Source organism: Nylanderia fulva, unplaced genomic scaffold, assembly GCF_048542155.1.
Source record: "Nylanderia fulva isolate GAGA-0341 unplaced genomic scaffold, ASM4854215v1 Scaffold1023, whole genome shotgun sequence".
In the NCBI taxonomy this organism is placed as follows: Eukaryota; Metazoa; Arthropoda; class Insecta; order Hymenoptera; family Formicidae; genus Nylanderia; species Nylanderia fulva.
Window position 1 is genome coordinate 1 of NW_028189219.1, and position 22,500 is coordinate 22,500.

The 22,500-nt window shown below is 52.0% G+C and overlaps 2 pseudogenes; both read right to left on the bottom strand.

Moving 5' to 3' along the window:
* Positions 1 to 12,880: 12,880 nt before the first annotated feature.
* Positions 12,881 to 15,208, bottom strand: LOC146725129 (large subunit ribosomal RNA; annotated as a pseudogene).
* A 1,389-nt stretch (positions 15,209 to 16,597) lies between these two features.
* On the bottom strand, positions 16,598 to 17,779 carry LOC146725130 (small subunit ribosomal RNA; annotated as a pseudogene).
* Positions 17,780 to 22,500: the final 4,721 nt, after the last annotated feature.

Sequence of the window (22,500 nt, forward strand, 5' to 3'; positions counted from 1 at the left end):
TTTTAATTGAATTAATTCATTTCCAGTTACAATTTTTATAGTTTTAATGTCCTCTAATACTTGTCGATGCTTGTCGTTTTCAATTTTCTTGTCGTCTTTTGGGGGCATTTATTTAGGATAGCATTATCGTTTCTTTCCAGGTATTTTTTAATTTGTCCCATCCCCTAGTCTTAATGAGTTATTACCTCATCTCTTTTGATTTTATCTGTACAATTTTATAAGGAATACTCCATGGATCTCTATTTGATTCAGTGGTCAAAAAAATTTTGCCATGTTCATTTTTTGATTTTCAAATTTTTTGCTACGTATTTGTTCCTAATTTTTTACCTCGTTTTTGCATCTTCGAGTAGGTCCACCAAGTTAGTTTCTATTTTGTTGTATCTTTTCTTTGCCTTTTTTAATTTCTTTCGCATTTTGGCTAGATTGTATTCCCCAAAAGGAAATGCTTATTAGATTTTTTTTATACGGTATAGATTTCTTGCATATTTGGTCTAGTATAGTGAATATTTTTTGACCGCCTTTTCTGGCTCATCTATTTGTAATTTATTCAAACGCATCATTTGAGAATTGTTTTATTAGGAGCTCCTTAAATGTTTCCCAATGGCTTTCTTGTTGTTATTTATTGTATTTTATAAATTTTGTTTGTTTTTTCGTTAATTTTAAGGTCTAAGATAACTAAATTTGGTCAATAGTAGTGCATTTGATGAAAAAAATTCCATCTCTCGCCTATACCAAGTGGTTCTCATGACTAAGGTTAGGTCGATGTTTGACCATTCAAAAGTGGTTATCACGGCTTCGTTTATTAGGGATAATCTATTTGCAATAAATTTTTCCCATGATTTTCCTCGGTCATCCATTTTTCAGAAAACCATAGATCTGTTTTTGAAATTGGCTTTCCATAGTTATGATTATCTTTTTTGAATTTATTTATTTATTATTTTTCCCTCTCAATTTGTATTGGCTCTATATTTAGTGAGAATTGGCAATAAGTATTTATAATGAAGAAGTCCTTCATCTCAGTTTAACTTGGAAGCACATTATATGAGGAGTGTCAAAGTGTGTTAAATGAAAGCCTCTATTTTTCATTTTCAATTATGGCAGCAACCCAGGGGTTATTACTCCAGGTTGTTTTTTTAGATAGATCCTGCAGAGTATCCGCGAACCATGCCCTTGTATGTATAAGGTTCTTTATACACAAAATATTATGTGTAGTTCTTTAATTAGGAGTTCTAAATTGGCAGCAGCAGCCATTTCTTTTGGCGTTTATTTTTGCAATTTTAGTTTCCATTCAATTTTTTTATAGTATAATTCTAAATACTTTTATATTCAGGGCATTCTTTGTGTTTCGCTATGCTTGACCTCTTCCTTTAATGCGTACACAATTATACATTGCGTCTCTTTCTGACAGTTTTTTAACGTGTCCTTTTCACCACAATTCCCACAGATTTCATCTGTGACCTTGCAAAATTTTTCTATATGCCCATATCTATGGCATTTAAAACATCTTTTGATATTATGTATTTTTTAATTCTATAAGTTCTCCATTGCATAAATATTCTTCCCTTTTTAACCAATCTTCCTAAGAATCTTTCCTGGTACTTGTACTATCAGTTTACATTATTATATTATGTGTCTTAAACTGTGTTTCATAAAACTTTTTTTTAGTTTTCTGTCTCATTTGTTTGTATTGTATCAAAATTTTTCTCAATTTAATCTTCCCTTTTAAATCTTCAAGCTTGTATTCTTTCTCACATGTATATTATGATAGATGGGGAGGTTTTCTCGGTTCTTCAATTTTCAAACCCTTTTTTTAAAATTAAACTTTTTTAAATTTAAATCTATGTTTTTTCATTTTTTAACTACTACGTTTTTCTTGATGTTTTGATTTTTTAAACTTTAAATTTGTTTTTGACCCCTTTTTAAATTTCATCTTTACTTTTGTCCTAATATTTCATTTGTTCTACGCGTTAGTTTCTTTTCAGGTTTAAATTTTTAGTTTTTGTCTTTTGTTACGGTTTTTTCTTTTTGTTTTGGGTTAAATCAATTGCCTTTCCGGGGGCTTTTTGTCGAGGTTTCCTCAGCGTAGTATTTTATTTGCTACCTTGAAAAAATTTACTTTCCCTTTTTCTTTTTTAATATTTTTTCATTAAATTAATTCTATACGGCCCCCTTTAGCTAATTAAAAATTTTTCGCGGTTTACTTATGTTCGTCTTGGGGTGCGGTGCGAAAATTGAAGAGAGTCGGCTTTTTTCCCCGGAACGATCGCTATTACGGGTGCGAATCTATTCTTCCCCCGGGGATTTCCCCCGTTGAGGTTTTTTCGCGCTGGAATGAGGTGATCGGGTTATTGCGGGGACCCCACCGTGACTCTACGTAATAAAGATAGCTTCGTCGTTGCTCTTTCGAAAAGTCGTTGGGTTTTCGTAAATAATTTGTACGTAAACTGACAAAGCTCGCACCCAATCACCGTTCCCGGGGGGTAAGTCGGAAATTTCAGACTCCGCAATTTATTCCCATAGGGTTCCCCCCTTGTTAGGTATCTTCCGAATCCGTCCCAAAGAATTTGAGACCTAGGGAAGGTGGGGGTAGCAGAAAGAGAGAGCGCCTTAGTCTCAAAGGATGCCCGACACCAACTTTGGAATAGAATAAGGGTTAAAAGGTACGAAGAGAAAAACTTCGGAGGAGGAGTTATCCCTTTAAAGGGGGTGGGCACTTTGTGTTGTTGCGAAATCAAATTTGATAATGCTCTTTCGCTCGGATTTCGGTGAACCCGGCTTTATGAGAAGTTATATCGTGGCAAAACCGCGGTAATTGTCAGTAAAACCATGGTAAGGTCCCAGAAAGGGTCGATAACCCTTTGGTAAAAAAGAAGTATGCGGTATTCGTCGGAAAATGGGGTTTAAAAAAAAGTTATGGTTTATTTTTTGATAACGTGGGTTTAAAAGAACGTTGTGGTATTCGCTTAATTTTGGTAACGAAAGTGTTCTCAATTGATTTTTGTTTAAAATAAACCCCTTTTGTACGGATTTACGAAGTTTTTTTTTGAGCACAAGTTTTTAAGAGATTAAAAATTTTCGTTTTTCCGGTTAGAATTCCGGAGGTGGCACCGCTGGGTGGTGACCTTTATTTTTAGCCCGCCTTTTTTTTTTAGCTTCCGCAGTGACGTGGAAAAGGGGAAAAATGGGGGAGTTTTTTTAAAAGTTCTCTTCCAGGGGTAGAAGCGTTCTAATTTTGCTAACACGCGCGTTTCCTTAGGTTAACGTGAATTTCACTTCCTTTTAGTAGCATTTTCTTGATCGTGTCGGCTCGACTGGGGTGGCGTGCGGCGGGGGTGTTCATGGGAGTTGGCGGCGGCGGGCGTCGGGGGTTGGAACGTTTTTGGGTATGAAATCCAGTAGGAGTTCTTTCGTTGTTATTTTTTTTTAAGTTGAAAATTTTCTCGTTTTTCAGGATGGGCCTGATATTCCACCCCGAGGAATGAGAAATTCCCGGTCGTGATTCGCGAAAAAGTCGGTTAGTTTGAAAATTGATTTTCCTTCCGCGTCGCGTTTTAGGCATATTAAATTTGTTTCATCCTTAAATGTTTACTCAAATAAGGAGGGTTGATATGCGGCGGACCACTATAAATTCCCTTTTTGGCAAAGGAAATTTTAAATTTCTGTGATGAGCGGTGGCGCTCCAAACCCAAATTTTGAATTTTTAATTAAAACGCCTTTGGGACAAATTTAAAGCTTGTATTTTATCACGGGAGGGGAAAGTTTTGAAAAATAGAAACAGTTTTTCAACAAAAACCCTGATACTTTTATGTAGTAAAATTCGAGACAAAAAATTAGAATTGAATTAATTAGACTTAGAATTAGAGTTGAAATTATATTAGAGTTAAAATTTTAGAATTAGATTAGGTTAGAATTTTGGATTAGGTTAAAATTTTTAGGGTGCGATATAGTTGGGGTTTTGTCGCGCAGGGGAGCCCAAAATTGGGACGCTTGAGGCCCCTTCGTTTCGGCGGTGGGGCCCTGCGGGGGCCCTGGAGAGGGGGAACTCTCGGATAGGGGTTTCCCCCCGTGGTGGGAGCCCTTAGGCGCTCGAAGCGCCCGTTATTTTCTAGGCGGAGTTAAAGCGTCGGGCCCGGCTTGGCGCGTTTCAAATGGGTTTTTAAGGAATTGGGTAAACAAAAAAAAATTTATACGGCGGACTGAACCTACCCCCTAAAAAAAAAATTTTGGAATTTTAATTTCCCAAAATTTTTGGACTTAGTTTTATGCTTTTCGTTTAGGTTTTAATTAACTTTGTTATGAAAAAATTATTATTTTCGCCGTAATCTTTAAATTGGGGGGAACACTGTAGGGTGAGTTTTGCAAACACTATCCCAGTCTGTTGTTAAGGGGGGTTTGTTGTGGGCAGGGTTAAGGGTGTTTTTCTTCGTTTTTTGGGGGGGTTTTTTGGGTTTGTAGCAGTTCTCGTCCGTGTCCTTTTCTCCGTCCGTGATCTCCCAAGGTGTAGGAAAAACTTGGTCCCGAGGTCCAAATGGCCCCGAGTGGGAAATGTAGACCCCACCGAACCGGAGTGGGTGCGCCCCCAGGCGGGTTTTGTCGATTTTAATTTTAAAAACCGTAGTAACAAGATGCCAAGTATCCCCCCCTGGCGGACCCGAAGCTATAAATCCCCCCATAGCGGCCCGGTTTTTTCCGTTTTCGGTGAGAGATTTTCGTTAATAAATTTAGAAAGGGGGAAACCCCTGAGGAATTCGCCCATTCCCCCGGCGATTGTGGGGCATGGAGGGTTTTCAGGGGGAAATAAATTGGGGTCGCGAGACGATCAAGATCTCTCGTATAGATACCACTGGAAGCGAGTGACCCGGGTTCGTTTTCCCCAGGGGGTTTTGGTTTTAAGGGGGCGATAGTGGGCGGTGCCCCCCGATTCACGGGTTTCGGTTTTAGTTTTACCAGGGTTTTGGGGTATTTGTATAGAGTTGGTATTCATTGCAACCCCCGATGTCCGGCTTTAGTAAGTATCTTCGATCTTGGAAGAGGAAGAGTGACTTTTTTTGGAGGGAGGGGTTCGTTGAGCACCCCCTGGGTGGGTGTAGGCGGCATTGACAGGATACTTTTGATGAGGTGTAAATTCACTGTTTTATGGCGGTATAACCGGGGGATTTCATATTCGATGCCCCTTTTCGTAGGTGTTTGCTTGCTAGAGAAAGTCCGGTTGAGGAGGATCTCCCTTTCCAGTGAAATTTTTTGCCCCATAATTTTTGTATAGTGGGTAAGGGGTTTTAGGTGTTTCGACGTATAAAAAATTTTAAATTTCAAATGTGAAGATGTCGAGGTTGTCGTTTCGACCTTGGAAGGGTTTTTAAATGTCCGTTGGGCCCCTCTTTTCGAGGGTAACAGGGGGATTTCCCGTTCCCCAAAAAGGTTGTATCGAACTTTGGTCTCGGTTGCTTGCAATCGAAGGTTGTATCCGCCCCTGCTGATAAACTTTGGCGTTCCTCTTGGGGAGTCCCGGGCGACAATCGATATGTATCCTTCGTAGAAAACTCGTATGCCCAAAGGGACAGTTGCCCTTGGGCGGTTTGTCAAGAAGGTGGGGGCGCGGGGCTAAATGATTCGCCGTGTTACGGGCCAGCGAGTGCCGGGGAAAGTATACTTCATGTTTTGTACCAAAAGGGCGCCCAATTGGATCGGATCGTATGAGGTTTTGACGATCAAGTCGTCCCATAAACCCGTATGCGTCGTGGAAGGGGCCGCTGCATTTCGTCTGTTTTAAATGATCCTGCGAGTGTATTGTTTAGTTTGTTGCATTTGGTTTAACCCCCCGTAATGTGCGGGTTTTAACCCCTAGAGATAGGCCCCTTTTTCGGCAATTTTCGGCATGTGTTGCCGATATTTCGTGGATTACCCGTTTTCCCTTTCGCACCGTGCTATAGAGAGTGCTTTCCCGAGGTAAAAAAGCGGTCTATTCGATTTGCTGGTAGGCAGGAGTATGCACAAATTCAGAGTTGGAGTAGTTGTATATAGACTTCTCCTTCTTGGTTCGATGCTGTTGGTTTTTTACACTTTTCGATATCAAGGGGAGAGGTTGGTTTCGGGCCCCCCGCCCCTCCCAGGATCGTTTAGTCCGCGGAAGTGGGGCCCGGGAAAGGCCATCCCCAGGAAAATGCGAGAGTCCCTTTCTTAGGGGTTGGTTGTTTAGGCCCGTCCTCCTTTGGGCGTCCGAGATATATTGTTTTTCGGAGGGGGGGTCTTCAAGGGGGGGGTTATGTGGTGGGGGTTTTAACTTGCCAATTACGGTTTTAGTCTTACTTTTGCTTTAGAACTTAAGGTTTTTCCCTAATATCTTTATTTCCTTTAGGGCCCTGTAATTGGCCCCAAATTTTCCTTTTGTTATTTCCCTTTAAAGTAAAAAACGTATCGTAATTTTAAATTTTAGCGTTTTGATTTCTTATGTAGTATTTTTATTCTTTTTTTGCATTTAATTTTTGCGGCGGCTTTTTGGGAATGCGAAATTTTTTGAAATAGTGTGGTTAAATTTTGGGTATAGCTTCTTTAGTTTTGCTTTCGATGCCCGGGGCGCTCGAGGGGCCCCCGCGCGTTTTTCCGAAAATAGTTCGTACGGGGAGTGTTTTTGTACCCTATGTCGTGTATTATCAAAAAACGATGTATTTTAAAATTTTGACCCTTTCATATTTTTTATCAAAAAATGCTTCAAAATCCCAGGTCCCGGGTGTGTCGTTTACCGCCCGTTCGCTTTGGTCTGTCGGTGTTTTACTTTGCTGTTTTTAAATTTTCGGGTACTGCCTATGGGGCGTTTAAAAAAGTGGAGCCCTGGCGGGGGGAGGACGCTTTTGGGCGCCGAAGTAAAAAAAGGCTTTTATTTAAATGCTTTTACGGTATCGCTCGTTTGTGGAGGGGATCGAAAGGGGAGTATTTTTGCAGGTCTTGTATAGTAGGATTTACGTATTTTTGTTTCGTGGTTGGGGGGGGGAACCCTTTTAACCAGGGGGGCCTTTTCAAGGCCGAAGGGGGGTGGGGTTAGGTCAGGTTTGTTTGGGTTTTTTAAAGCAAACCCAATTTTTTAAATGACACGCGCGGCGTTTTTGCGAAATTTTGGAAAATCAGTTTTTTTACCGCTCCAAGTTAGGTTTTTAATCTATTGTAAGTTTTGGTGATGCCCCTTTGTCCTTTTTCCCGCGGAAACAATGTTTTTGGGCGAGTTTTGTTCCCTTTGGTCCTTCCGGGGGGACCGTATGTCGTTCTACAAAAAATATTTTATGTCGATTTCGTCTAGTTTTAATAAAGATTTATATATCGTTTCCAATTACATGTCAACGTTGCCTTTATGATCGAGATCGATTGAAAGCCCATTTCGGATAACGTTGTAGCGAGTGTATTGTTTTTTATTATTTCCTTTTCGGTAAGCCGGAAACCCTCCCTTTACGCGGGAGAAATTACGCGTCGGGGCCCTCGGACCCCTTGCCCTGCCCAAAGCGATTCTGGCCGGGCAAGGAGTTTCGTATTTGAATTTTTGGGCCCCCTTTGCATGGGTGTTCCCTTTGTTGCTTTTATGAAAATGAAAAGGTTTCTTTTGGGTCGCGAATTGTCCGGGGATTTTTATCACGGGGGGCCTACGGCGGCCCGGGAAATTTAAAGGATTTTTAGTTTATGAATAACCCCTCGTACTGGAATGGATTGCTATGGGTTTTGTTTTCGATCGTGTCCTTGCGGAAACTGGGCGAGTTTGTTTCCTTTGATTTCGAATTATCGGGGGCGGGAGGGCGCGGTTCGCCCAACCCCAGCTTGTTGTGATTGGGATTTTTTGCCCCTCGTTTTCTTGGCGGGGAAAGGGATTCATTGGAGTCGGACAATCTTGTATTTGTGAGAGAGGGAGGGGACGTTCGATTTCGGGCATGGGGGTCGGGTAGGATTCGCGAGAGGGCGTCGCATTGGCGTTATTTTCCGTTTTGAAATACCTATAGTTTTTAAAGTTTTAGAGCTGGACAAGACGGGAAGATGGGTCTTTACTGAATGTAGCCACAAAAAGGGTTTTGTGATCGTGACCAATTTAAACTTTTTCCCGTTATGAAAGGCCCGGAAGAAATTTACGCTGTAAACTTTTGTAATAGTTCCTTTTTATAGTCGTTTTTCCCTCGGCCCCTTTTTTAGTAACCTGGAGGGAGGTAAGGGGGTCTTTTTCCAATCGGCCCTTTGGTCAGGAAACCCCCCTATTCCTTCCGGGGGGTCGGAGTTATAACGAAAGGTTTGTAAAAACCGGATACTGTAGATCGGTTTTTTGCCAATGACGCGGGGGCGTAAAGGCTGTCTCCCGTTTTTATGCCAAACAAAGGTTATCCTTTTTTAGCAGATCGGTAAGCGGGCCGCTCTTGAAAAATTTGGTAGAACCCCCGGTAGTATCCGCTAGCCCGAGAAAAAGGGTTGATATTCTTGGGTCTTTAGGGGGGGAAACTCTGAACCGCGGGGATCTTTTTAGGATGGGTTTCATCCAGTTTCGCTAGACAGTCCCCGGTAGGACTTTTTACAGGAACCCCACTTGTCGGGGGAAGTCGCAGTCCCGCCTTCCTAACGTTCCGCCAATTTTGGAAATTTTTTTTTGTGCTCTCGCAGTGAGCTGAATTAATACGATATCATCAAGGTACACAAAGTGGGGGGGCCCTTTAGTCGGGAGTACCGGTCCATGAGTCTTTGGAAGTCGCGGGGGGTTTTTGGCCCCCAAAAGGATTCTCTAAAATTTTAAAGCCCGACGGGTGGAAAACGCCGTTTTTTGGGCGTGTGCTTTTTCCTTTTGATTTTATGGGAAACCGATCTAAATCGAATAGCAAAAATACTTGGTTTCCCGTTGACGAGATTTCCCCTATGTTTGGTAGGGGGGAGGTCCCCGATCGTTTTTATTCAGCGCCCCATAATCTTTTCCATCGCCAGCGTTTTTACCTTCGAGTCCGGTTTTTTTGGCACGATCCCAAAGGGGGAGTTTTTTGGTGAAGTGGATGGTTGAAAAGGGGCACGTTCTCGATGATTCTTGTATTGTTTTTTAATTTCCTCCCTTTTGATCGGCGGGGAAACGGTATTGTTCGGGGTGGACCGAAAAACCGGTTGTCGGGGTGGGTGTGGACGTTGGGAGGTAAATTTTTCGGGGGGAGACGGAACAAATCGTTTTGACGTTTATGAGGTTTTGTACGGTTTTGTTCCTCCGATTTAAAATGTTTTAAGCGCAGCAGTTTTTTATTTTTTCGGGACGGATTGGTGTTTTGTCGGGGTAACGCTGCGGGGTGTTGAGGTTTTTTGTCGTTTTTTTTTGAGATTGGTCCCCAGATGCCCCCAGGGTTAAGGGACCTCCCCAGTGTTTATGTGCCCGTGCGTTTGGGAAATTTTAGGTTAAAGGGGGGGGCTTTTTTTGACCCTTGAGTAGGTGAGGATCTCGGGTTCTGTGGGGCAAGATTTGGAAATTTTCGTCTTGAATTTACCCTAGTAAGACAATTCTGGTCCTTGTCGTTATGTAAGGCTTTCAAAAAACTGGGCCGTTACGGTAGTGGATGGCATTCCTAAATGAGTCGTTCACAGAATTCGGGAAAATTCCTATGCGACCCCGGGGTTTCACTTGGGCGAGACGGGGCCGCGTCTAGCCGGGATTTTACGTTGGCATCGTTAAAAGGGATTGCGTTTCTGCACCGAGCAGCGTTTTGGTAATTATCTTAGACGGTCGCGTAAGAATTCGAATCCCAGGTCCCCCTTGGGAAATTGGGAAAGTCGTTGGGATAAGGGGTCTCCGGACGAGGGGGGTTTTTACTTTTCGCCCGAGCGTTTCGATTTTTTTCGCTTGAATCCGCTAAGGAAAATAGTTATGTTTTTTTCGATAACGCAAACGGGGCTTAGTTGCCTTTTTAACCCAAATGGGGGCCGCGCCGATCTTCATGAAATTGTGTTGCGTGCTAAACCCCTCCGCGGCAATGGAAAAAAGGGGGGCGTGCGAAAAATCGTTGGGTTAGCATGGCGATTTGGTTTCTCCCGGGGTTGCCCCGGGTTTTTTAGGTTTTATTTGGCGATTGTTCCCCAGGCGTTCCCCCTCGAGCCCCGTCCCCGGGCTCGAGGGGGAGGGAGTTTTTCCTGAGTGATATTTTATTTTCTTTTCGGCCCCTCCCTATTCGTGTCCCCGGGTTTTTACAGTCCCACAGTATTTTTTTGTTTTTGGTTGTTCGTTTATTTTCTCGGGGCCCCCTCGGTTGGGTCTTCCGTTCGGGAAGTGTTTTTCGGGTTTTGTGATGTGTACTATTAAGGCTTTTGGAAAAAGGCGCGTTTTTTGCCGTTTGTTCGACGGCGGCGAGTATCGGCCCAGTCCATCTGGTTAGGAGATCGTTGTGTTTATTTTTATGGGCGTCGAGTGGGCTAAAGGGTTTCATTCGGATTTACGTTACTTCGAAGAACGGGGCGGGTTTCGAATCTTTATTTTTAGTTCCATTTTTGCAAGGGAAATTTTGAAGTGTGAAAAACTAGAAACGGGTCGCGTAGTGTTCTGTTCAAATTTTATCCTATAGGCGGTGGGAAGCCCCGCGGAAAAATCGTGCTTTAAGGGTGATTTCGTTTATGATCCGACGGATAGCATCCTGGTCGGCGTTCCCCGTCCTTATAGAATCGCAAGTCTTTACGGGTAAGAAATCAAGGATATGTGTTTGGTTTAAGGTAAATTTTGGTCGCTCCCACGAACTGGTCGAGGGTTTTTGGGGGTCCGAAGGCCCCTTTGGAGGCGGCCCAAATGAGTTTGTTTTGCACTCTTCGTCTTTACGGCGCATATAGCTCGCCCGGGAACTTGTAAGAAGTAGGCGGGGTAGGTTCGCCGGCATGGTGGGAATATTTTTAGCGCGTTCAGCCCTTTAAATTGGAGAGGGGGGTATTTCGACCGTGAAATGGCGGGAATCAAAATGTTCCCTGAAAGCACCCCTTTGGGCTATCATAATGGTTCCGTGTTGGAATGCGGGGGGAGCCTGTTCGGAGAAAGGTCCCGCGGTGTTGGGGTATATTGCGAGGTATGTATTGTTTTCCCCCGCATGGAGTTTATTCCTGGCGAATCGTTTGATTTTTGGGCATATGATCGCTTAAGTCGGGGTTTTTCGGGTTTTACCATTGTGTGATTAAACGTTTTTCCATCTCCCTTCTTTTCTCACGAGGTTACTGCGGGGATTTTGAGGTCTTCTTCCCAAGCCCGTTTTTTGCGTTCGAACGTTTCTTTCTGCTGTTGAAGCATCTCGGATTGTTCGCGTACCGTGCTTCCTTGGTGTAATTGAGCGCGAAGTTGTCTTTTTACTTTAGGAGCTTTTTTGACCGATTTCCCCCCGTGTTTTTCCCCCGCTATTTTAAATCGATCCCACCGTGACCCCAAATTTTAGTCTTGGGGCGCGGTGCGAAAATTTTAAGCAGACTCGCTTTTTTACGAGGGGGGGGGGGGGGGGGGGGGGGGGGGGGGGGGGGGGGGGGGGGGGGGGGGGGGGGGGGGGGGGGGAAAAAAAAAAAAAAAAAAAAAAAAAAAAAAAAAAAAAAAAAAAAAAAAAAAAAAAAAAAAATAGCATGAAATGCAGAGAGCTGCCTTGTCTCAAAAGGATGTACCCCACACCCAATTGGCAATAGAATAAGGTTCAAAAAGGTAGAAGAGATTAATTCGGAGGAGGAGTTAACCCTAAGGTGATGGCACATTTGGGGGGGGGGGGGGGGGGGGGGGGGGGGGGGGGGGGGGGGGGGGGGGGGGGGGGGGGGGGGGGGGGGGGGGGGGGGGGGGGGGGGGGGGGGGGGGGGGGGGGGGGGGGGGGGGGGGGGGGGGGGGGGGGGGGGGGGGGGGGGGGGGGGGGGGGGGGGGGGGGGGGGGGGGGGGGGGGGGGGGGGGGGGGGGGGGGGGGGGGGGGGGGGGGGGGGGGGGGGGGGGGGGGGGGGGGGGGGGGGGGGGGGGGGGGGGGGGGGGGGGGGGGGGGGGGGGGGGGGGGGGGGGGGGGGGGGGGGGGGGGGGGGGGGGGGGGGGGGGGGGGGGGGGGGGGGGGGGGGGGGGGGGGGGGGGGGGGGGGGGGGGGGGGGGGGGGGGGGGGGGGGGGGGGGGGGGGGGGGGGGGGGGGGGGGGGGGGGGGGGGGGGGGGGGGGGGGGGGGGGGGGGGGGGGCCCCCCCCCCCCCCCCCCCCCCCCCCCCCCCCCCCCCCCCCCCCCCCCCCCCCCCCCCCCCCCCCCCCCCCCCCCCCCCCCCCCCCCCCCCCCCCCCCCCCCCCCCCCCCCCCCCCCCCCCCCCCCCCCCCCCCCCCCCCCCCCCCCCCCCCCCCCCCCCCCCCCCCCCCCCCCCCCCCCCCCCCCCCCCCCCCCCCCCCCCCCCCCCCCCCCCCCCCCCCCCCCCCCCCCCCCCCCCCCCCCCCCCCCCCCCCCCCCCCCCCCCCCCCCCCCCCCCCCCCCCCCCCCCCCCCCCCCCCCCCCCCCCCCCCCCCCCCCCCCCCCCCCCCCCCCCCCCCCCCCCCCCCCCCCCCCCCCCCCCCCCCCCCCCCCCCCCCCCCCCCCCCCCCCCCCCCCCCCCCCCCCCCCCCCCCCCCCCCCCCCCTTGCCGCGACGGCAGAGTATAGGCTCGAAACCCTTTAGCGCCATCCTTTTTTAGGGCTAGTTGCTTCCGCGCCGCCACGGAAGCCTCGCAGCAAGGAAGATCCGCGGGAGGCCAAGGCACGGGACCGAGCTCGATCCCGGGACCGGCGCGAGAACGCCGACCGTTCACCTCGCCCAGGCCCGGGCACGTCAGCCAGACCCTTTTCCCGACCAAGCCCGACACGCCCCGTCCTCAGAGCCAATCCTTATTCCGAAGTTACGGATCCAATTTGCCGACTCCCTTACCTACATTATTCAAATCGACTAGAGGCTCTTTACCTTGGAACCTGCTGCGGATATGGGTAAACGGCGCGACACCCCAGTGGCCCTCTCCTGGATTTTCAAGGTCCGAGGGAAGATCCGGACACTCCCCAAACCCTGCGGTGCTCTTCGCGTTCCCAACCCTATCTCCCTGCTAGAGGTTTCCAGGAACTAGAATGCTTATACAGAAAGAAAATCTTCCCGGATCTCCCGACGGCGTCTCCAGGTCATTTTGGGTTACCCCGACGAACACTCTTACAAGGGCCCGAATTGTATGCGGTTCCTGCTGCCGGGTTCCGGAATAGGAACGGATTCCCTTTGCCCGACGGGCGTGTGTCTTTCGTATAATATTTATTATTATTACTCGACACTCGAGTATATGTACGCCGTCATTGACATAGGATTTCTCCTATGGCTTAGGATCGACTGACTCGTGTGCAACGGCTGTTCACACGAAACCCTTCTCCACGTCAGTCCTCCAGGGCCTCGCTGGAGTATTTGCTACTACCAACCAAGATCTGCACCGACGGCGGCTCCAGGCAAGCTCGCGCCCAGACTTTCTGCGCTCACCGTCGCGACCCTCCTACTCGTCAGGGCTTCGTTACGACGCGAGAGAAGGACTAACGCCCGCTCCCGGTTGCCGCCCCACTTGCCACTGACGGCAGAGTATAGGCTCGACGCTTCAGCGCCATCCATTTTCAAGGCTAGTTGCTTCGGCAGGTGAGTTTTACACCCTCCTTAGCGGATTCCGACTTCCATGGCCACCGTTCTGCTGTCTTAAGCAACCAACGCCTTTCATGGTGTCCCATGAGCGTCGAGGTTGGGCGCTCAACTCTGCGTTGGTTCATCCCACAGCGCCAGTTCTGCTTACCAAAAATGGCCCACTTTGGAACTCTGATTCGAAGATGCTCGTGGCTTCATAATTCAAGAAAGCCAGAGATCTCACCCATTTAAAGTTTGAGAATAGGTTGAGGTCGTTTTGGCCCCAAGGCCTCTAATCATTCGCTTTACCAGATGAGACTCGCGCGCGTTCCGTGCGGAACGGCCGAGTGCCAGCTATCCTAAGGGAAACTTCGGAGGGAACCAGCTACTATGATGGTTCAATTAGTCTTTTCGCCCCTATACCAGTTCCGACGATCGATTTGCACGTCAGAATCGCACGGACCTCCATCAGGGTTTCCCTGACTTCGTCCTGACCGGGGCTAGTTCACCATCTTTTGGGTCCCAACGTGTACGCTCTGGGTGCGCCTCTTCTCGCGAGAGAACGAGACGCCCCGGGAGTGCGAGGCCGCATCGCGACGCGGCCCATCCTCCCTAGGTCGACGGCCGGGGCCGACCTTCATTTCATTACGCTTTAGGTCTCGCGACAAAGTCCCAATGACTCGGTACATGTTGGGACCCCTTGGTCCGTGTTTCAAGACGGGTCCTAAGAGTACCCCAAAGCAGTAGCGTCGCGACCGGTATCGGTCTCCCCCGCGAGACCGCGGGAGACGTTCGCAGGCCTGTCGAAGTTTACCGTACTGTAACCAAACAGCGGGCCAGGACCGGGGGACGCGCGAAAGTCCGTAAACCTCCGAGTACCGTGGCGCGCGCTTGCGACGGTCTGGGGAACGCACCTTTGAATATGCGGCCTGATACCTTGCGCGTACCGCCGAGCAGCCGGCCGGGCGACCGAGGGTTTGTCGCGTGCCCTTTTAAACCCGGGGACGCGACAGACAAACCCCACCCGGGCCGTAAACCCACACCCCGGGGTCGCGAGTTTCTACTGGGGAGAAGTGCACGACGACGAGCGCCGGACATCGGCGCACGGTAGCGTGCCGCGCGCGAGCCGCAAGGACTCCGCGGGACATCGCCGACCGACGCGAGCCCCACGCCCTGACGATGAATCTCCCCGTTCGATCTTTGGGTTTCTTAGGTTTACCCCTGAAACGGTTTCACGTTTCTCTTGAACTCTCTCTTCAAAGTTCTTTTCAACTTTCCCTCAACGGTCTTGTTCGCATCGGTCTCGTGGTCGTATTTAGCCTTAGATGGAGTTTACCACCCACTTAGAGCTGCCTCTCAAGCAACCCGACTCTAAGGAGAGATCCTCCCGAGGCGGCCACCGGTCGCTACGGGCCTGGCAAACCCCCTAGGGTAAAATGGCCCCATTTCAAGATGGACTTGGGACGCGACGCGGCACCTCGGGATAAGCGGATCCTCCAAACCCCCACATTTCCCTGCGGCGGAACCGGGGATTCGTGCTGGGCTCTTTCCTGTTCGCTCGCCGCTACTAAAGGAAAACCTGGTTAGTTTCTTTTCCTCCGCTTAATAATATGCTAAATTCAGCGGGTAATCTCGCCTGCTCTGAGGTCGTCGCATATGAGTTTTTGTAGCCGTTTGCCTCCTCCGCGTTTGCTCATCGTCGTCTCTCTCTATAATTTTATTATAAGGGAGAGGGGAGAGAGCGTCGAAAGAGAGGCACAGGGGAGCACACGAAATCCGAAAGGCAAAACGCCGGGGCGTAACGCACACACATCGTTTGGGGGTAAAGGGGACGATATAAACGCGGGGTTTTGGATTTTCGGCTCTCCTTTCTTTTATATACAAAAATTTGGGGAATCGATTCGACGGGACAGACGCGGCGGCCGGTCCCCTTTTTTCCCTTTTCGAAAATTTCGGACTCGGACACCGGTGGCTCGCGATTCAAAACCCTTCTCCGTAAAGGGGTAAAGGATTAGAAGCTCTCTCCGCCGGACGACGAGCCCGTATTTTCTCCGTAATACCCTTTGTGTCGGGCAAGGGCGCCCGGCATAAGAGCGGGGAGGGCTTATCGCCCGAGAGCGCGGCACAAAAGGGGGAGAGCACCCGTCATCTGTGTGATTACGGAGAGAGAGACGGTTTAGCAAGCGCTAAAAACCCACTTTGGGGGAAACGACGCACCGCCGCTCTAGGGAAAACGGGTGCCATTTCACCGTCCTGACCCTTTTTTTGGCGTTTGTTTGCTCCTTCCGCGCGCTCTTACCTTTTATCCCTTTTCCTCGGCTCTCGCCCTACCACACCTTGGGTCCAAAAACCTCCCCCTCTTAAATTCGCGCAGCTTCTCTGGCGCGCGTTCGCCAATTTTACCCTTTGCCTTCTCCCCCCCCTCATTATTATTATTATTATTTCGGGGTTGTTTTCAGACGACGCCCCGGGTTTTTACCGCGGCCCGGTCGGCGGGCCCCCAAAACTCGGGCGAACGTCAAAAGTCGTGTACGCCCTTGTAAACGTTGCAAGGGCACAGGCGACGCGCGCCCATTCTCTGGTCGCCCGCGTGTGGGGCCTTTCGCGCTTTTTTTGGGCCAAACGTTTAGGGGACAAAAAGACCCTCAGCCAGCGTGGGGCCGGGAATTGTACCCTGGACCGCAATGTGCGTTCGAAAAAGTCGAGTTAGTGTCCTGCATTCACAAATTACGCGCAATTAGCTGCTTCTTCATCGCGATACCATAAGGTACGCCTATTTAGCAGGCTAGAGTCTCGTTCGTTATCGGAATTAACCAGACAAATCGCTCCAACCAACTAAGAACGGCCATGCACCACCACCCACCGAATCAAGAAAGAGCTATCAATCTGTCAATCCTTCCGGTGTCTGGGCCTGGTGAGGTTTCCCGTGTTGAGTCAAATTAAGCCGCAGGCTCCACTCCTGGTGGTGCCCTTCCGTCAATTCCTTTAAGTTTCAGCTTTGCAACCATACTTCCCCCGGAACCCAAAAGCTTTGGTTTCCCGGAAGCTGCCCGCCGAGTCATCGGAGGAACTTCGGCGGATCGCTAGCTGGCATCGTTTATGGTTAGAACTAGGGCGGTATCTGATCGCCTTCGAACCTCTAACTTTCGTTCTTGATTAATGAAAACATTTTTGGCAAATGCTTTCGCTTCTGTCCGTCTTGCGACGATCCAAGAATTTCACCTCTAACGTCGCAATACGAATGCCCCCCATCTGTCCCTATTAATCATTACCTCGGGGTTCCGAAAACCAACAAAATAGAACCGAGGTCCTATTCCATTATTCCATGCACGCAGTATTCAGGCGAAGGTAGCCTGCTTTAAGCACTCTAATTTGTTCAAAGTAAACGTACCGGCCCGACTCGACACTCAGTAAAGAGCACCGCGACGGGATATTAGTTGGGCCGCCCCTCGCGAGGCTAAGCCCACCGGTAGGACGTCCCACATCACGCCAGTTAAACACCGCGAGCGGTGAACCGACGGTGTGCGACACAGATTCAACTACGAGCTTTTTAACCGCAACAACTTTAATATACGCTATTGGAGCTGGAATTACCGCGGCTGCTGGCACCAGACTTGCCCTCCAATGGATCCTCGTTAAAGGATTTAAAGTGTACTCATTCCGATTACGGGGCCTCGGATGAGTCCCGTATCGTTATTTTTCGTCACTACCTCCCCGTGCCGGGAGTGGGTAATTTGCGCGCCTGCTGCCTTCCTTGGATGTGGTAGCCGTTTCTCAGGCTCCCTCTCCGGAATCGAACCCTGATTCCCCGTTACCCGTTACAACCATGGTAGGCGCAGAACCTACCATCGACAGTTGATAAGGCAGACATTTGAAAGATGCGTCGCCGGTGCTAGGACCGTGCGATCAGCACAAAGTTATTCAGAGTCACCAAAATAAACGGTGGACGAACGGCGAGCCGCCCGCCACCGATTGGTTTTGATCTAATAAAAGCGTCCCTTCCATCACTGGTCGGGACTCTGTTTTGCATGTATTAGCTCTAGAATTACCACAGTTATCCAAGTAAATGTGGGTACAATCTAATGAACCATAACTGATTTAATGAGCCATTCGCGGTTTCACCTTAATTCGGCATGCACTGAGACATGCATGGCTTAATCTTTGAGACAAGCATATGATTACTGGCAGGATCAACCAGGGAGCTTCGTGTTCGGTTACTCGCAAGGGAGTAACTCGCGAGCGAGCCCGAAGACTCGTCGCTAGCTCTTTTTCGCGCGCGCGCGCGTTCGATGCCGAAACACCGACGCGCGCGCGACACGCTCGTATGTGCCATTTTATTTGCCGCCGGTCTTGCTCAGCCGGTCGGCGACACTCTGCTGTGTTTAACGCTATTATGTAAAGCGTACGAGAGAACGACGGAGGCGAGAGTAAACCCCCGACGCCTCTCCTCTTCTTCCTCCTCCTCATCTCCGTTCAAAAATCCACAAGATCAAAATACTAGTGTTCTTATTCTCCCAAATGTTATGATGCGCGGTCTCGAGAGACCGCGCGATTCACCCTGACGCTAGATCGACAATGGCGATGCTTAGACGTCGAGGACTGTTCTGTCTGGTTCGTACGCGTTTAACCGCACACGACCAGCAATAAGATTTCGCTACGGCGTACAAAGCGAGCGGGAAGAAGCAACTCTTCCCGCAAACTCGTATCCGTGGAGTAGATGCTCGGTAAGCGCGACGATTCCGCTGCTGCGTACGAAACGAGAGGGAACCGCGCGGCCAACACACTAGAGGCGTGCGCGCCACATAAGAGCCATTCGGTCTTGCGACACCGACTCGTGGCAATGCTGTGCTCGTAATAAATAAGTGTGCGTTAATTTTGCGCGCGTTCGGCGACGAACGAGAAGAGCCGCACCGTAATCCCCGGCGAAGAGGAATACGAGACGACGCGAGAGTCGAACGTACGTTCTCGCGAGACACGCAACCTCCAAGCATGAGAAGACTTGGCGGCGGCGCGTTCTGCGACGATCGTATATTATTTTATATATTCGTGGTTTCCAAAATCAAACATTTTATATAAATGTTCTCTCTCCGTGTCAGAGTCGCGACTCGACAAAATCCGTTCTCGACCCGTTCGGGCGATTCTTCGTTTGTCAACGTCGAGAGCGCGACACGTACAATATTAATCTCTCCTACCTCTTATAGTACCCAACCGACCGGCCAAGCGGTCGGCGACGGTACGGAGAGCGGTCGAAACACGCCGGAGTGGCGAGAGACTCGAGAAAGTACGTTTACGACTCGTCCGGACTCGCTCGACTCGTTCGACGCGCCGAGCGCGACGTATCTCTTATAGTACCCAACCGGCCGGCCAGGCGGTCGGCGACGCACGGTCCTACGCACGGCCGTATGCGAGCGCGAGCGCCGAAAGGCGCGTTCAATCGAGACATTGTCGCGGAGAGCGAACGATCGAAAAGTCCTATTGTACGATAAAATATTATCACGATAGCCGTATGGCGAATGTCAAACAACGATAATTAGCATTAATTAAGAAGGAAACAAACGAAATGCCGGGACAATAAGGTATAAGCACCGACGGTACCTCCGGGCCGGGCGGCACCTCCGGGCCGGGCGGCACCTCCGGGTCGGGCGGCACCTCCGGGCCGGGCGACACCTCCGGGAACAACGGCCGACCGGCGGCACCTCCGGGCCGGGCGGCACCTCCGGGCCGGGCGGCACCTCCGGGCCGGGCGACACCTCCGGGAACCACGGCCGACCGGCGACACCTCCGGGCCGGGCGACACCTCCGGGAACCACGGCCGACCGGCGACACCTCCGGGACGGGCGGCACCTCCGGACGACCGAATGAACTCTCGAAGTCAGACGACCGCCGGCGGTACCCTCCGGAACACTTAACGACGATTTACGGGCGCCGCAACGAGGAGAGCTACGTAAAAACGTTTCGGACGAAAGTTACTTACAATTCGGCGCTCGCTCGACATAAGGGCGCTGTCCGATTACTAACTCGAAACGTGTCTCTCAAACCCACGTGTCGGAGACATATATTTCGAATTATTACGGATGATACGCAACACGCAAGCTGCGGTGACCGCGATTACGGTACGGAACACTCGCCCGATGCGAAATCGCGCGCGCGGCAACCGAGACGGCTCGTTACGGGCGTGATTATACGTGCGGCACCACATAACGGCCGGCGTCAACTTAGGGGACGGACGGCACCTCCGGGCCGGGCGACACCGGGAATCCGGGCCGGGCGACACCTCCGGGAACCACGGCCGACCGGCGGCACCTCCGGGCCGGGCGACACCTCCGGGAACCACGGCCGACCGGCGGCACCTCCGGGCCGGGCGGCACCTCCGGGCCGGGCGACACCTCCGGGAACCACGGCCGACCGGCGACACCTCCGGGCCGGGCGACACCCTCCGGGAACCACGGCCGACCGGCGGCACCTCCGGGCCGGGCGACACCTCCGGGAACCACGGCCGACCGGCGACACCTCCGGGACGGGCGGCACCTCCGGACGACCGAATGAACTCTCGAAGTCAGACGACCGCCGGCGGTACCTCCGGAACACTTAACGACGATTTACGGCGCCGCAACGAGGAGAGCTACGTAAAAACGTTTCGGACGAAAGTTACTTACTATTCGGCGCTCGCTCGACATAAGGGCGCTGTCCGATTACTAACTCGAAACGTGTCTCTCAAACCCACGTGTCGGAGACATATATTTCGAATTATTACGGATGATACGCAACACGCAAGCTGCGGTGACCGCGATTACGGTACGGAACACTCGCCCGATGCGAAATCGCGCGCGCGGCAACCGAGACGGCTCGTTACGGGCGTGATTATACGTGCGGCACCACGTAACGGCCGGCGTCAACTTAGGGGACGGACGGCACCTCCGGGCCGGGCGACACCTCCGGGAACCACGGCCGACCGGCGACACCTCCGGGCCGGGCGACACCTCCGGGAACCACGGCCGACCGGCGGCACCTCCGGGCCGGGCGACACCTCCGGGAACCACGGCCGACCGGCGGCACCTCCGGGCCGGGCGGCACCTCCGGGAACCACGGCCGACCGGCGGACACCTCCGGGCCGGGCGACACCTCCGGGAACCACGGCCGACCGGCGGCACCTCCGGGCCGGGCGACACCTCCGGGAACCACGGCCGACCGGCGGCACCTCCGGGCCGGGCGGCACCTCCGGGCCGGGCGACACCTCCGGGAACCACGGCCGACCGGCGACACCTCCGGGCCGGGCGACACCTCCGGGAACCACGGCCGACCGGCGACACCTCCGGGACGGGCGGCACCTCCGGACGACCGAATGAACTCTCGAAGTCAGACGACCGCCGGCGGTACCTCCGGAACACTTAACGACGATTTACGGCGCCGCAACGAGGAGAGCTACGTAAAAACGTTTCGGACGAAAGTTACTTACAATTCGGCGCTCGCTCGACATAAGGGCGCTGTCCGATTACTAACTCGAAACGTGTCTCTCAAACCCACGTGTCGGAGACATATATTTCGAATTATTACGGATGATACGCAACACGCAAGCTGCGGTGACCGCGATTACGGTACGGAACACTCGCCCGATGCGAAATCGCGCGCGCGGCAACCGAGACGACTCGTTACGGGCGTGATTATACGTGCGGCACCACATAACGGCCGGCGTCAATTTAGGGGACGGACGGCACCTCCGGGCCGGGCGACACCTCCGGGCCGGGCGACACCTCCGGGAACCACGGCCGACCGGCACCTCCGGGCCGGGCGGCACCTCCGGGCCGGGCGACACCTCCGGGAACCACGGCCGACCGGCGACACCTCCGGGAACCACGGCCGACCGGCGGCACCTCCGGGCCGGGCGACACCTCCGGGAACCACGGCCGACCGGCGACACCTCCGGGACGGGCGGCACCTCCGGACGACCGAATGAACTCTCGAAGTCAGACGACCGCCGGCGGTACCTCCGGAACACTTAACGACGATTTACGGCGCCGCAACGAGGAGAGCTACGTAAAAACGTTTCGGACGAAAGTTACATACAATTCGGCGCTCGCTCGACATAAGGGCGCTGTCCGATTACTAACTCGAAACGTGTCTCTCAAACCCACGCGTCGGAGACATATATTTCGAATTATTACGGATGATACGCAACACGCAAGCTGCGGTGACCGCGATTACGGTACGGAACACTCGCCCGATGCGAAATCGCGCGCGCGGCAACCGAGACGACTCGTTACGGGCGTGATTATACGTGCGGCACCACATAACGGCCGGCGTCAATTTAGGGGACGGACGGCACCTCCGGGCCGGGCGACACCTCCGGGAACCACGGCCGACCGGCGGCACCTCCGGGCCGGGCGACACCTCCGGGAACCACGGCCGACCGGCGGCACCTCCGGGCCGGGCGACACCTCCGGGAACCACGGCCGACCGGCGACACCTCCGGGACGGGCGGCACCTCCGGACGACCGAATGAACTCTCGAAGTCAGACGACCGCCGGCGGTACCTCCGGAACACTTAACGACGATTTACGGCGCCGCAACGAGGAGAGCTACGTAAAAACGTTTCGGACGAAAGTTACATACAATTCGGCGCTCGCTCGACATAAGGGCGCTGTCCGATTACTAACTCGAAACGTGTCTCTCAAACCCACGCGTCGGAGACATATATTTCGAATTATTACGGATGATACGCAACACGCAAGCTGCGGTGACCGCGATTACGGTACGGAACACTCGCCCGATGCGAAATCGCGCGCGCGGCAACCGAGACGGCTCGTTACGCGCGTGATTATACGTGCGGCACCACATAACGGCCGGCGTCAACTTAGGGCACGGACGGCACCTCCGGGACGGGCGACACCTCCGGACGACCGAATAATTTCACCAAGTCCG